The sequence below is a fragment of the Schistocerca americana genome, chromosome 2 (genome assembly GCF_021461395.2).
Source record: "Schistocerca americana isolate TAMUIC-IGC-003095 chromosome 2, iqSchAmer2.1, whole genome shotgun sequence".
Taxonomy (NCBI): Eukaryota; Metazoa; Arthropoda; class Insecta; order Orthoptera; family Acrididae; genus Schistocerca; species Schistocerca americana.
The window spans coordinates 378,156,861-378,172,471 of record NC_060120.1 but is presented as its reverse complement, the minus strand read 5'-3'; the positions used below and the strand labels follow the sequence as shown (position 1 = coordinate 378,172,471).

The 15,611-nt window shown below is 44.1% G+C and overlaps 1 protein-coding gene across 1 annotated transcript in view; it reads left to right on the top strand.

The window, feature by feature from the left end:
• Positions 1-10,856: 10,856 nt before the first annotated feature.
• LOC124594036 (probable inactive tRNA-specific adenosine deaminase-like protein 3) overlaps positions 10,857-15,611 on the top strand; it is a 376,463-nt gene continuing 371,708 nt past the window's right edge. The window contains exon 1 of the mRNA XM_047132386.1: positions 10,857-10,950. The gene's annotated coding sequence lies outside the window, so the exon portion shown is untranslated. The remainder of the gene's footprint in view (positions 10,951-15,611) is intronic.

The following is a 15,611-nucleotide window of genomic DNA, read 5'->3' as shown; positions in this document are numbered from 1 at the left end:
GACGACAGTACTCAATAATTGCTGGAACGAGTATTGTGTACGTGGCTTCTTTCATGTGTGAATTGCGCTTTCTTACGATTCTTCGAATAAATCTGAGTCGTGCATGTGGTTTCACCACTGGTAAATTACATGGTGTTAAATACTCTGAACTGAAGCTCCTGTCGGCCTGCAGGATGAACCCGAACTCCATCGACAAATTTTCTGAGGTTGTTCAGGGATGCATTCTGATTACTTTGATATAAGGGAACAGTGGTCTTCCGCAGCTCCTTGGAGAGGGGTTACGTTTAGTTTGATTTTTACCCCCATTTATCTTTGTATCTGTATTGTACTGAAAAATATCTGTACAGCAGAACAGATGTTGGCGATATGAACTGTGAGTCTTATTTCTAAATAAACATTTTCCGTACGGTCATAGTTCTTGCCGTTGATAACAGTGAAGCCCAATTTAATTTCTGCCGTTAAGCTTGCATTCAGTAATGCCGTTATTATCTCGGATTTGTTTTCCCACCAGTGTTAGTTAATTGTACGGTGACTGTGATACGCAGCAGTGTGGATAGGTTGTCTGGTTAAGAAATAACCGATTAGCAACTAGCGTATGCGTTCATTGAATGCATTGGAAGATCAGCACAACGATGCTATGCTCAAAAGTTCCCACAGCTACATAACACACACCAGCCTGGTATTCACCTAGAAGGACGTGGGAAACTTCCTATAAACCACATGCAGGCTGGCCGGCACGCCGACCCTCGTTGTTAATTCGCCGGGTGGATTCGATCCGGTGTCGCCGCGTCTTCTCGTGCCCCAGAATCGGAATTTTAATGCATTCTACTTAAAGTGAAACTAACATGGAAGTGTGTCTTTGTCACTTCATTAGGTATGTGACATGGTTGTGGGGTCCCGTACGGCAAAACGAACAATGTAACAATATTTACGACCCCTCGAGTACTAGTCGCGTGACGCCGTTGAGACCCTGTACAGCGTTGAGCATGGCCATGTACCCGTCGATCCCGTATTCGGCAGACGCTCGGTGGATGTCGACAAATGGGAGCAGAAATGTCGCGGAACGAGAAACCACGGTCTCGATTGGAAACTGTTCTGTCACTGTCGACAGAAAGTTTCTCCTTCCTACACAGGAACAACCAACATTCAATGGATATTTCCAAATGAGAAACGCGTTAGCTAATCTTTGGTTATCCTCCTCAGTCGTGACTTTATGTTTTATGGATGGAAGGTTTTATTGGTTCTCAGTGCACTGTCGTAGAACAAATCAGATTAAAATCTAAATTTTAAAAAACCTAGAGTAGTTCCCAAAATTTTAGAATACGTTCAAAATTAATACTATTCATTTACTTTATTTATTTCTCTGGCGCCATCATGGCCGTGCTAAGTCTTGTTACACTTGGCAGTGACCTCTCCTTTCTTTGAAGCCTAGATTTCCTTCATGCTTTGTGAGTGGGCTTGCTTAGGCTCCTTCATCCAAGAGGCACCTGCGTGTTCTGTTAGATTGTTCGTCTCGGTGTAGCCCGTTCCTTGTTGCGGAAGAGATCCTTGTTACAGGCTTCTTCAGGTTTGCTTTGTAGGAGTTTCAGGTCTTCTGTAGTATTTCTAAACCATGGCATTCTGGTTTTTGGATTTGAATAAAAAGTGGAAAAACATATTGTTCATCTTGGTTCCGTCAATTCGCTTGAGGTGATCGTACAGTTGTAGAGTTTTTTACGGACTATGCCTAAAATTTTATGTCATTTGTCGTAGACTTCCTTGTTGGAACACTCTGGACAGTCAGTATTAAACACCTCGAAGGTTTGGAAACAGTGTCATTGGAAATGTGAATGTGTACTCGTAGGTCGTTGGCGAATGTAGTCCCAGAGCTACATCCAAGAAAGACCTCACTGTATTGTGATGAAATAAAAAGTCGCTTATTGCATAGTGTAGGGTATATTAACTACACCACGTTCTAGGCCCATTCTAGTCCAAATTTACTAAAAACTAGCAGAGATTATCCTCATTTCTCGAAGATATGTTGACACTGCCATAACGTTTTTTTAATCGCATGCTGCCATCTACTGGGAGCATGGAGAAACTAAAAAATGTAACGTTCTCAAAGCACATGGTATTAAGTACCGGATGGTTGTAATTAAACTTTCGCTACTTTTGTTAGTGTAGTAGCCGGCCGGAGTGACCGAGCGGTTCTAGGCGCTTCAGTCTGGGCCCGCGCGACCGCTGCGGTCGCAGGTTCGAATCCTGCCTCGGGCATGGATGTGTGTGATGTCCTTATGTTAGTTACGTTTAAGTAGTTCTAAGTTCTAGGGGACTGATGACCTCAGAAGTTAAGTCCCAGTGCTCAGAGCCATTTGAACCATTTAGTGTAGTAGAAAAACATTATAGGAATGATGTTTACATTGCGCACTGTAGGATTTTTATTGTTTGTAAATTTAGAGTCATGACTTGCCGTTACGTGCCGGTACTGGTACGGCGATGTAGGGTTGAAACACAAGCTTCAGTCTGCTTTATAGTCAACATTGATCTGGACAAAGTGGGAACTGCTCATGGGAGAGGCCGACTGCCAATTGCACCACAGATTGTTGAAGAAGTTACTGTTGCCAAAATTGAACATGGTGGACGCAGTGTGCCATATACAAGCAGTGTCACTACAGCTGGAAACTCTAATTTCTGCATCTACATTTATACTCGGCAAGCCACCCAACAGTGTGTGGCGGAGGGTACTTTACGTGCCGCTGTCATTACCTCCCTTTCCTGTTACAGTCGCGTATGGTTCACAGGAAGAAAGACTGCCGGAAAACCTCCGTGCGCGCTCGAATCTCTCTAATTTTACATTCGTGATCTCCTCGGGAGGTATAAGTAGGGGGAAGCAATATATTCGATACCTCGTCCAGAAACGCACCATCTCGAAACCTGGACAGCAAGCTACACCGCGATGCAGAGCGCCTCTCTTGTACAGTCTGACACTTGAGTTTGCTAAACATCTCCGTAACGCTGTCACGCTTACGAAATAACCCTGTGACGAAACGCGCCGCTCTTCTTAGGATCTTCTCTATCTCCTCTGTCAACCAGACCTGGTACGGCTACTGTTCGAAAAGTGCTCCGAACAGTTGTGAAATAGTGTTTCTAGTGCGGCTCCCAGCTGTCATGCATGCAGATGGTCGTTACATTGAGCAACTTTTGTAACCTGGAACGTAAACATAGTACGCAATTAAAAAATGTTACGCTGTCATGGAAATTAAAATGTGCTTCTTTCAGTGATTTATTCATATTTGTCTTTTGCATGTCCTTACAAATGTTTCCACAAAGTTACATTCTCCTACGAGCACTCGTTTGTCATAGTGTCCCTCTCGAGTAGCGAATGTTTAATTATAACGACCCTGTATGTGCCAAAATCAAGCACAGCGAGTTCTGTTCGTTACTTGCGCTAGGGGGGAAAAACCACCTTGGAACCTTGGATGTAGCGTAATGTGCTAGGTGAGGGCTTGAAGAGGCTGTATATAGAATGTGGGTGGCGTGACTCCTATGTACTGTGAACGCTTGCGCTGAAATGCTTTAATGCCATGCGGTGTGTTCATGTTTAGTACTGGTGAAAACACAACATTGCGAGAACTAGTCCTAAGTGCCTTGAAGTCATCCGGTAGTAGTGTGATTGCGGCTACCGGTACGTAGATGTCCGCTTTTGACCGTGTAGTGTGGAGTGGCCGGCACACACGTGCCCCATCGCGGCCCGCCCCCACTGCTGCCCCCGGCCGGCGCGTCGCATTGCGGCCGCTCCGCCGAAATGTGCGCCAAGGGGGCCGTGCGCTGTGTGTGCTGGAGCCAGTTTGGCTGCGCGTGTCCGCCAACTCAACCACAGCAGAGCGCAGCGCAGCGCAGCACGCCGCTGCAGACTGCCGTGCTGCACTCGGCCCCTGGCATCTCCACTGTCTACTGGAGATGGGCGAACTCTTCCACCTTTATCAACTACACTACTGGACATTAAAATTAATACACCAAGAGGAAATACAGATGATAAACGGGTATTCATTGGACAAATATATTATACTAGAACTGACATGTGATCATATTTTCACGCAATTCGGGTGCATAGATCCTGAGAAATCAGTACCCAGAACAACCACCTCTGGCCGTAATAACGGCCTTGATACGCCTCGGCATTGAGTCAAACAGAGCTTGGATGACGTGTACAGGTACAGCTGCCCATGCAGCTTCAACACGATACCACAGTTCATCAAGAGTAGTGACTGGCGTATTGTGACGAGCCAGTTACTCGGCCACCATTGACCAAACGTCGAACATTTCCTGTATCCAGAAAGGCCCGTACAGGACCTGCAACACGCGGTCGTGCAATATTCTGCTGAAATGTACGGATTCGAAGGGATCGAGTGAAGGGTAGAGCCACGGGTCGTAACACATCTGAAATGTAACGTCCACTGTTGAAAGTGCCGTCAATGCGAACAAGAGCTGACCGAGACGCGTAACCAATGGCACCCCATACCATCATCCCGGGTGATACGCCAGTATGGCGATGACGAATACACGCTTCCAATGTGCGTTCACCGCGATGTCGCCAAACACGGATGCGACCATCATGATCCTGTAAATAGAACCTGGATTCATCGGAAAAAATGACGTTTTGCCATTCGTGCACCCAGGTTCGTCTTTGAGTACACCATCGCAGGCGCTCCTGTCTGTGATGCAGCGTCAAGGGTAACCGCAGCCATGGTCTCAGAGCTGATAGTCCATGCTGCTGCAAACGTCGTCGAACTGTACCTGCAGGTGGTTGTTGTCATGAATACGTCCCCATCTGTTGACTCAGGGATCGAGACGTGGCTGCACGATCCGTTACACCCATGCGGATAAGATGCCTGTCATCTCGACTGCTAGTGATACGAGGCCGTTGGGATCCAGCACGGCGTTCCGTATTACCCTCCTGAACCCACCGATTCCATATTCTGCTAACAGTCATTGGATCTCGACCAACGCGAGCAGCAATGTCGCGATACGATAAACCACAATGGCGATAGGTTACAATCCGACCTTTATCAAAGTCGGATACGTAATGGTACGCATTTCTTCTCCTTACACGAGGCATCACAACAACGTTCCACCAGGCAACGCCGGTCAACTGCTGTTTGTGTATGAGAAATCGGTTGGAAACTTTCCTCATGTCAGCACGTTGTAGGTGTCGCCACCGGTGCCAACCTTGTGTCAATGCTCTGAAAAGTTAATCATTTGCGTATCACATCATCTTCTTCCTGTCGGTTAAATTTCGCATCCGTAGCACGTCATCTTCGTGGTGTAGCAATTTTAATGGCCAGTAGTGTAGTTCACCCTTGCGCTGTCGTTTTTGGGACCTGTTCGTTTCCACTCATTCAGCGTTCCTTTTTTTTATCTACACCGTTTGTCAAAATGAAATGTCCAGAAGGGGAGAAGGAAACGAAATGAAACTTCACGGGTTGAGAGGGTATTTGAGGTTACTTCAGTGATTACAAAATCGAAGCAAATTTACAAAATGGCTCTGAACACTATGGGACTTAACATCAGAGGTCATCAGTCCCCTAGAACTTAGAACTACTTAAACCTAACTAACCTAAGGACATCACACACATCCATGCCCGAGGCAGGATTCGAACGTGCGACCGTAGTGGTCGCGCGGTTCCAGACTGAAGCGCCTAGAACCGCTCGGCCACACCGGCCGGGAAAAAAAAACTTGTCTGTATAACCACATTTATGAGTGTGACGTTGCACCCTGTCTGGCCTGGATTCGTGCAATGATTTGGTTAAAAAGGGTCTGATGAGACCGTAGTACCCTCTCCTTAAACAAGTTGGCCTACAAATGTTGTAAGTACATTAAATGTATTCACAATTGGGAATAAGGGCAACCATTAGCTGTAGAATCGAATGACGACAATGAAAATTTGTACTGGACCGGAACGCATGGTTGATGACATATGGAAGTTTCTATGAATATGAAGATGATATCTGTTCTTTCGGACATGTCCGAAAGAACAAATACCATCTTCATATAATTAAGGCTAACCAGCCATTGACCTTCTTCTGTGCTGGATGCACACGCATTGCCCGAACTCTTACGGGACTCGGTAAGATTTTCTGCCGCGAGTAATGAGTGTAATGGGCAGGGGCACTACGAATGTAGTGTGTGGACATTAAGTTGGGAATGTGGGTCTCACGGAGAGTGTGCAAGGGATAAAGCCCTGCAGTCGCACTATCCTCTGTGCCCTCGGTGGCTCAGATGGATGGAGCGTCTGCTATGTAAGCAGTAGGTCCCGGGTTCGAGTCCCGGTCGGGACACACATTTTCAACTGTCCCCGTTGATGTACACTTCTGGCCATTAAAATTGCTACACCACAAATATGACGTGCTACAGACGCGAAATTTAACCGACAGGAAGAAGATGCTGTGATATGCAAATGAGTAGCTTTTCAGAGCATTCACACAAGGTTGGCACCGGTGGCGACACCTACAACGTGCTGACATGGGGAAAGTTTCCAACCGATTTCCCATACACAAACAGCAGTTGACCGGCGTTATCTGGTGAAACGTTGTTGTGATGCCTCGTGTAAGGAGGAGAAATGCGTACCATCACGTTTCCGACTTTGATAAATGTCGGACTGTAGCCTATCGCGATAGCGGTTTATCGTATCGCGACATTGCTGCTCGCGTTGGTCGAGATCCAATGACTGTTAGCAGAATATGGAATCGGTGGGTTCAGGATGGTATTACGGAACGCCGTGCTGGATCCCAACGGCCTCGTATCACTAGCAGTCGAGATGACAGGCATCTTGTCCGCATGGCTGTAACGGATCGTGCAGCCACGTCTCGATCCCTGAGTCAACAGATGGGAACGTTTGCAAGACAACAACCATCTGCACGAACAGTTCGACGACATTTGCAGCAGTATGGACATCAGCTCGGAGACCATGGCTGCGATTACCCTTGACGCTGCATCACAGACAGGAGCGCCTGCGATGGTGCACTGAACGACGAACCTGGGTGCACGAATGGCAAAACGTCATTTTTTGGGATGAATCCAGGTTCTGTTTACAGAATCATGATGGTCGCATCCGTGTTTGGCGACATCGCGGTGAACGCACATTGGAAGTGTGTATGCGTCATCGCCATACTGGCGTATCACCCGGCGTGATGGTATGGGGTGCCATTGGTTACACGTCTCGGTCACCTCTTGTTCGCGTTGACGGCACTTTGAACAGTGAACGTTACATTTCAGATGTGTTACGACCCGTGGCTCTACCCTTCATTCGATCCCTGCGAAACCCTACATTTCAGCTGGATAATAGACGACCGCATGTTGCAGGTCCTGTACCGGCCTTTCTGCATACATAAAATGTTCGACTTATGCCTTGGCCAGCCCATTCTCCAGATCTCTCACCAATTGAAAACGTCTGGTCAATGTTGGCCGAGCAACAGGCTCATTTGTGAAGAGTTTAGGATATTCTTGACGCACAATACGGCGATCCTGCCTCGTTGTAGTCAGACGTAGTCGACCGGAACGTTGACGATGAGTATTCCTGCACTCACATTGCCATGGTGTCCGACATCGGAACACTGTCACATCCGAATGCCCCAAAAAATTGGGTATTGCACGAGTGGACCAGCAGACCCACAACAGGCCCCTTTTCAAACCCTGTCAGTTGTCGATATGGTGTCTCACACGAGTACATGGCATCTCCATGTCTTTCTCAGTGATCCTCAGACCCCATATATACCCTACCAGGTTTAACAACAAAACTAAACACGGATAACACTAATGCAATCTGGCCGCCGTTCGATCTGTCACAGTGAGTTGTAACTCGTAATGGCTTGCACACCCACCAATGGTGTGTACTTGTATTTAGTTACATTGACAGCCGACTAGGTAGTTCACGGTTGTTGTCCGACTGTGTGATTGTGTAACGCTGTATGGGTTTTAAAAATGCCAGTATGAAAAATCAGAAGTACTGTACCCGATAAGAAAATACACAGGAGCTCGATGATGAGGGGAGAAAGCGGGGCGGGGAAGAGGGGGTGTGTGTGTGTGTGTGTGTATAAAACTCATATTGGTTTCGCAGTGATTGGCGATATAGTTTGCGCTGTGAATGGTTTTCGGTACACTTGCTTCTAGTCAGTGTCCATTGGATGGTCTGCCTTCCGCCTTACTTCAAACTGATACTTAATTGATACGCCTGTGAGCGTGGCGGGTCAGAATGCAAGCTCGGTTTTGCGAAGATAAATTTGCTTCTAGTGTAGCTGCAACGCCCGCCCCCCTCTCTCTACCTTCCACACACTACTGATTCGCTGACGCATTCATGGCGTATAACAGCTACGTTATTATAGCAGAAAATAAAAAAAAAACAATAAAATGCTTCTATCGAAAACATTTTCTGTCATGGCATATATCCCATTCCAATAAAAAGCAACTACACATAGACAATAAAACAGTTGTCATTTCAAAAATTTAAATATGTGGATATGTTTAGTATATACGACGCATTCCGCTAGGGTAAGAAATTTTCGAGGTTCTAACTAAGAAATTTGGTGACCGGAGTTAACAGAACTGAAATTAATATGGACTCCAGGTAGTCCGATTACCTTTTAATTTCTTCATAGAATTAACAACTGTGCCTCAGAAAGTGAGAGTACTGTTTTGAGAAATTTATTTAACTTCATTTAAAAAAATTTTTACAACTCATATGCCGTTGACAATTTTTTTTGTGAAAGTTAAAATGGAAATTATGGGTACTTTTTTCTCAAGAATACGGAGTAGCACATCGAAAAGAGAGTCCCTGCGAATCGGAACATTTTACACAGAGGTTAAAGATAAGTTCTAAATTTCAGTTTATCCATGATAAATGGTACAAATTGCTTCCACGCGAAACATTTGGGGAGTGGTGGGGGATACGAAAACACTACTAAATTTATGTGCTAAAATTTAACACTGTTGCAGGAAACACTTCGCATCTGATATATGGCATATTTTCGGAATAGTGCACATAATTTCAACACTTTCGTGGTGCTATCCGCTAGGAACTTCAGGAATCAGCCACACACATACCGAGTTTGTGAGTAAAGGATACAGGATGAATTCTGGCGTCAGTACAGCATTACGCTACAATATAGTGTGCCACATAGGAACACAAGTGCTGCGTACCGACTGAGGTGTTCACTGAACTGCTAGCATGGAATGCATGTGAAACAGAGTGATCGTTTTTCCTTTACAGAGACAATTTTCTTAATGATCGGATGCACTCGTAATAAAAATTGGATATCGTGATGATTAATTGTCCGTTAGTAGTAACAACGCATATCAAGCAGAGAAACCTTCAGAGCGAAGCATAATGCAAGAGCCTCTGTTGCTTTTGTTTAGTGGCATGTGTTTCATAGTTACTGTGTTCTGAGAAAGTATTGTTTGAACACGTTTCCGTGTTGTAAAATTGATTACTAGAGTACTGGACCTAGTTAAGGGGTCATTGATGAACATTATAATTTTATACAGTCCGCCTCCGGTAGCTGAGTGGCAGCGCGACAGAATGTCAATCCTAAGGAGCCGGGTTCGATTCCCGGCTGGGTCGGAGATTTTCTTCGCTCAGGGACTGGGTGTTGTGTTCTCCTAATCATCATCATTTCATCACCTTCGACGCGCAAGTCGCCGCAGTGGCGTCAAATCGGAAGACCTGCACCCGGTGAACGGTCTACCCGACGGGAGGCCCTAGTCACACGACATTTATTATTTTATTTTATAAACAAGCGACACCTTCTCAATGTTTTTTAAAAGTAACGATTAAGAAATTCAGTGATGTTGTCAGAAACGTAATACATGAAACCAAGGTAGCGGTGAGAAGGCTCCCAAACTATGTATGAGCAGCCTTATAAATTAGGATGGTGTTTCATTATAATTTAAGCCTGTATTCTTTTAATTAAATACTATATCCAGAAAGTGTTGTAGTGAACCCTTACAGATTCCAGCTGTACAGAGTAATATGAACTCTCTCCTTCGGTTGCAGCTCATACATGTAGATTACGTAATTGTTTATAAAATGGGTTCTTGATAGGGTTTTAGCGTGTTCTAAGTTGGTTACTCATAACGTTGATAAGAGATTGCACATGGTTATAACGAAGGAAATTCCACTATCAGATTGACAGGACGGTTTGATGACTACTTCTCTCATTAAAAGTTGCTTGTATTGCACGAAAGTTTCAGTTTCAAGTGATGCAAACCACACGGAATAATCACAAAAGAAGCCATTTTAATTTCACAGATCTGAAAGATGCCTCTTAAGAGAAGATACCAATTAGGGGTACTAGAGGCAGAGACAGCAGGCTTCCAGTTTGTCGGGAAGTATATTGATTTTCATAAAAATGACACCGAGATGGAGGAACAACATCATAGAAAAGTGATTACCTCTTTTGTGTGTACAAAAGCTTGTAGGAAAACGTTTTATATGCATTGGTAAAGCAATGGCGCGCATTTTAGAAGAATACATCAGCTTAATATTAGTCAATATATTCCAAAGTGACAAACTCAACAGTAAAACTTGAGAAGTAAAAATAGAGACACTCAATAACAACATGTACGAGGTCGTTTGAAGCGCAAATACGTGTAGGTTCTTTAAGTGAAGTAGCTCTGCAATTAAACAGTGTGAATCGGAGACTATCCTATGCACATGTTAGAGAATAAAAACTATGAACTGAAGATAACTAGCAAAATTCCAGATGTACGTGGTAAAAACACTCTTTCGAGGCAACGCAGCCTTCTTAACATATATCACCATTTTTGTTGCTGCTTTGAGAAGCCGTATTCCTCATGCTAATGCGTGTTTTTTCTAATGTAGGTGACTGGCGCTGCCACGACTAATAATTGTTGTCTGCTATTGCACGTGCTAGAAAAGAGCCGCTACTGTATTCTCATCCGTTTCCCAAGTATAGGTGAGTACAGTATTACATTATGTCTATACTATGCAAATCACTGCAACGGAGCTCACGTTGCGGAATACTGTGTATTAAGTGTTCCTCCATTCCATACACGGATGTATCTTGTAAAGTATTGTTACTGGTATTCACCGTCTCTTCTAGGTTACCACCATGAAAAACTGTTCTAGTAATTTTCTAAGCTTTCCCAAGATTAACTCAGTCGAATAATATATTGTTTCATGTGCGAAACTGCTGCCTTTCCACACAACTATACAGAGAGAGAAAAAAATCCGGATAAGTAAGAATAGCACTCACGCACCGAGGGTTCCATACAAACTTAACTTTGTGGATAGATAGTTCATCCATCTCTGGAATCTAGAATTTCAACGTTCTTTGCCTGTTATCTATGCGATATTGGCAAGGTATCAAAATATGTGACATAAATGGCAATATCTTTTGATTGCGTCGATGTAGAAACTTAAATGTTTTCCACCGCCAAGGACCATAGCCAAAGTGTGCAATATAAATTTCAGCTTGATACGTCTGCTTGTTCCTGAGAGAAGGGTCTTAACAGACAGACAGACAACCAGTCGCCTAACATGACAAAAAATATTTGTTTCGCGTGATATAATTACAGATAAACAGTTTTATAATTTTTCCCTTGCTTCTACCGTGGAACCTTGTTTCCTGCAAAATTTCGTGATTCTAGGTTAATGCGGAGTACCCTATGGGTTTTGATGAGTGAGTTTTCGGATATCAAAATGCATAATTAATCGTATATTATGACTGCATTGGCTTAGAAGGTTAAATGTCTTAAGTCGCAAAGGGAAAGTAAACCTTAACATGTAACGTAAATTTCAATTTCATACGTCTTCCTGCTCCTGAGAAAAAGGGGTCTTAACAACGGACAGACAGAGGGATAGCAAATTCAAAAAAGGTTTTTTTTTCTTTTGATGTTATTACAAATTAACGATTTTAGAATCTCTTCCTGTACTTGTACTTCGGTACCTAGCTTCTTGCGAAATTTCGTGATTGTAGGTCAACGGGAAGTACCCTATAGATTTTGATGAGTGGGTTTGTGAGTATTTCATTGACATACAACTGTAAATTTTTTACACCGGCGAGGAAGACCTTAGTATTTGATATAAATTTCAATTTTATACGTCTACCCGATCCTGAGAAAAAGGTTTCTGAACCGTCGCACTAACTGACTGACAGACCGACAGACGGACAACAAAGCGAATGTATAAGGGTTCCGTTTTTACCATTCGACTTACGGAACCCTATGAAAAGGCACGAACTCACATAATCATCATTTGATTACAGGATCACATAAATAAACTCTAGCGAACAAAACTTTGGTACCGTGGACTTTCCGACCATAACTTTGCAATCAGTAACGTCATGGTGTTTTCGACCATAAATGTTTTAGCCGTGGGTTTGTTGACCGTCGAAGGAAGCTGCAACAGTGGCGGAAGCTCTGGTCGGAAACGCAATGGTACAAAACGTTGGTCAGAAGAGCCACGGGTGCCTGCTGCACCTGCAGAAGGGTCGGGAACGCCGTCGTCGGAAAATCCACCGAGCCAAACTTTTGCCGTGTTTTGGATCAAGAAAGGTGTTTAGTGCTGCAAGCGAAGGTGAAAATAGCCCAAAAATACCGATGCTGAATGCAGGAGTACCTAGAAAATGTGCCAACAGTGGACACTTCAGGATGTAAGGGGAAATCAAAAATGCTACCGTCACTGCCCATGTTGTAGCTGAAAGAAACGAAAGTCGAATGATAAAAGAAATATGCAATTTTTAATAGTAGTTTGCAAAGACACGTTTAAAACCTTTTAATAATTCGAAGCTACTGCGGACACAAGAGCCACACATAGGAAGAAAATACGAGTACAGGGTGTTCGACTATTGTAGAGGCGAGTAGAGGATAATGAAAAATGCAAGTAATGCTTATAAACATAGGTCCGGAAACCAGTGGTTTCCCTGAAACGACATATGCACAATGCAATCGTGGCAATGTTACAACACTGTTAATATCCAAGGCTACATTTATTTCGAAACACCACAAGTGAGGCGTGAATTACGAAATGGCAAGCTGCTATCGTTTGATTTTATCATCATTCCGGTTACATATGAGTACCGATAAATAGCGTTTCGACAACAAGTGTATAGGTCATGGTTCGCCAGTACCATGGCCTCCCAGGTTCTGCTACTTGAATAAGTTCGATATTTTTGTGGGGTTATTTAAGAGGCTTGGTGTATTACAGCCCATTAGATGGAGTCGATAAACTCGAGCAACCTTTTGTAGATCGTTATCAGTGCATTCTGATAACGCCTGGGTATTTAAATGTACAGGGACACCGATGAGAAAGCATACTGAAGCCTTCCTCCACATGAAAGGCGGCAATGTGGAGAACTTACTGTAACGTGTTGTCCCGAGTGCACATCTGATTATATTATAAGGCGTTCAAGCACTCAGCAGTCGTAATATATACTACGAGGTGCATTCAAGTTCTAAGGCCTCCGATTTTTTTTCTCCGGACTGGAAAGAGATAGAAACATGCGCATTGTTTTAAAATGAGGCCGCGTTCATTGTCAATACGTCCTAGAGATGGCAGCACCGTACGGCAGATGGAATTTTACCGCCAGCGGCGAGAATGAGAATTGTTTTAAATACTTAAAATGGCGACGTTTTCCTTATTTGAACAGCGTGCAATCATTCGTTTTCTGAATTTGCGTGGTGTGAAACCAATTGAAATTCATCGACAGTTGAAGGAGACAAGTGGTGATGGAGTTATGTATGTGTAAAAAGTGCGTTCGTGGGTGCGACAGTTTAATGAAGGCAGAACATCGTGTGACAACAAACCGAAACAACCTCGGCCTCGCACAAGCCGGTCTGACATGATCGAGAAAGTGGAGAGAATTGTTTTGGGGGATCGCCGAATGACTGTTGAACAGATCGCCTCCAGAGTTGGCATTTCTGTGGGTTCTGTGCACACAATCCTGCATGACGACCTGAAAATGCGAAAAGTGTCATCCAGGTGGGTGCCACGAATGCTGATGGACGTCCACATGGCTGCCCGTGTGGCATGTTGCCAAGCAATGCTGACGCGCAACGACAGCATGAATGGGACTTTCTTTTCGTCGGTTGTGACAATGAATGAGACGTGGATGCCATTTTTCAATCCAGAAACAAAGCGCCAGTCAGCTCAATGGATGCACACAGATTCACCGCCACCAAAAAAATTTTGGGTAACCGCCAGTGCTGAAAAAATGATAGTGTCCATGTTCTGGGACAGCAAGGGCGTAATCCTTACCCATTGCGTTCCAAAGGGCACTACGGTAACAGGTGCATCCTACGAAAATGTTTTGAAGAACAAATTCCTTCCTGCACTGCAACAAAAACGTCCGGGAAGGGCTGCGCGTGTGCCGTTTCACCAAGACAACGCATCCGCACATCGAGCTAACGTTACGCAACAGTTTCTTCGTGATAACAACTTTGAAGTGATTCCTCATGCTCCCTACTCATCTGACCTGGCTCCTAGTGACTTTTGGCTTTTTCCAACAACGAAAGACACTCTCTGTGGCCGCACATTCACCAGCCGTGCTGCTATTGCCTCAGCGATTTTCCAGTGGTCAAAACAGACTCCTAAAGAAGCCTTCGCCGCTGCCATGGAATCATGGCGTCAGCGTTGTGAAAAATGTGTACGTCTGCAGGGCGATTACGTCGAGAAGTAACGGCAGTTTCATCGATTTCGGGTGAGTAGTTAAGTAGAAAAAAAATCGGAGGCCTTAGAACTTGAATGCACCTCGTATACTGCAGTGCCTGTGTTGCTCAGAATTGTAATGCAAAGTGTGAGGTGACATGCTTTGGGGGGGGGGGGGGGGGCGGCGGATGTGAAGACTGCAGTTTCTGTAGTAAAAATCGCGGCAAAGTGGCAGTCGAGAATCTGGCGTGTTTTCTCCTAAGATGGGTGTGTCGGCAGTCTTGACAGCAGCAGAATCGTCCTAGTTTCGGCACTGACCGACAGATGGCGGTAATTTAAAATGAATACGCTCAGTTTGGCGTCTAACCACGTGACGGGGAAACTCAACGGTCGGCACGCTGGCTCATGGCGGGCTTCCTCTGGGCCGCTTTTAGCATAGAGCTAAAGTGAATGTATGATGTAGAAATAAATAAAAACCGATCCCAACGTGGCACAAAGGAGCTTGTAGGCTCATTTTAAAGCAGAAAAATGGCCGGTTGTGGTTATATAATAGCGCCTCCAGTCGCCTTGGTAGTTTTTGAATTATAATAAATTGAATATTTTACTAAGTCAGATTGTAAAGAATTGGACATCTTGGAGACGCATTGACAAAATTTTACGAACGATGTGTCAAATGAAAGGTCTGAATGAGTAGTATCAATATATCTATAAAACGTTTTTTATATATTTTATCAAATGAGGAGCCGGAATGCTGTTTTCGTGATTAAAAACGCAGAATTTTGATAAATAAAAAATAGGAACTATAAAGATAGCGGCAGTACGGAAAAATAGACATAAGGAAATAGGTAATACAATAATAATATCAGTTATTTATGCACTGGAAGTATTTCAAATAATGAAAAGTTCTATAAGAATATTTTCGTACCGCGAAGTCGTGTCGAACATTAATTCTGAACAACCGCTGGGGGA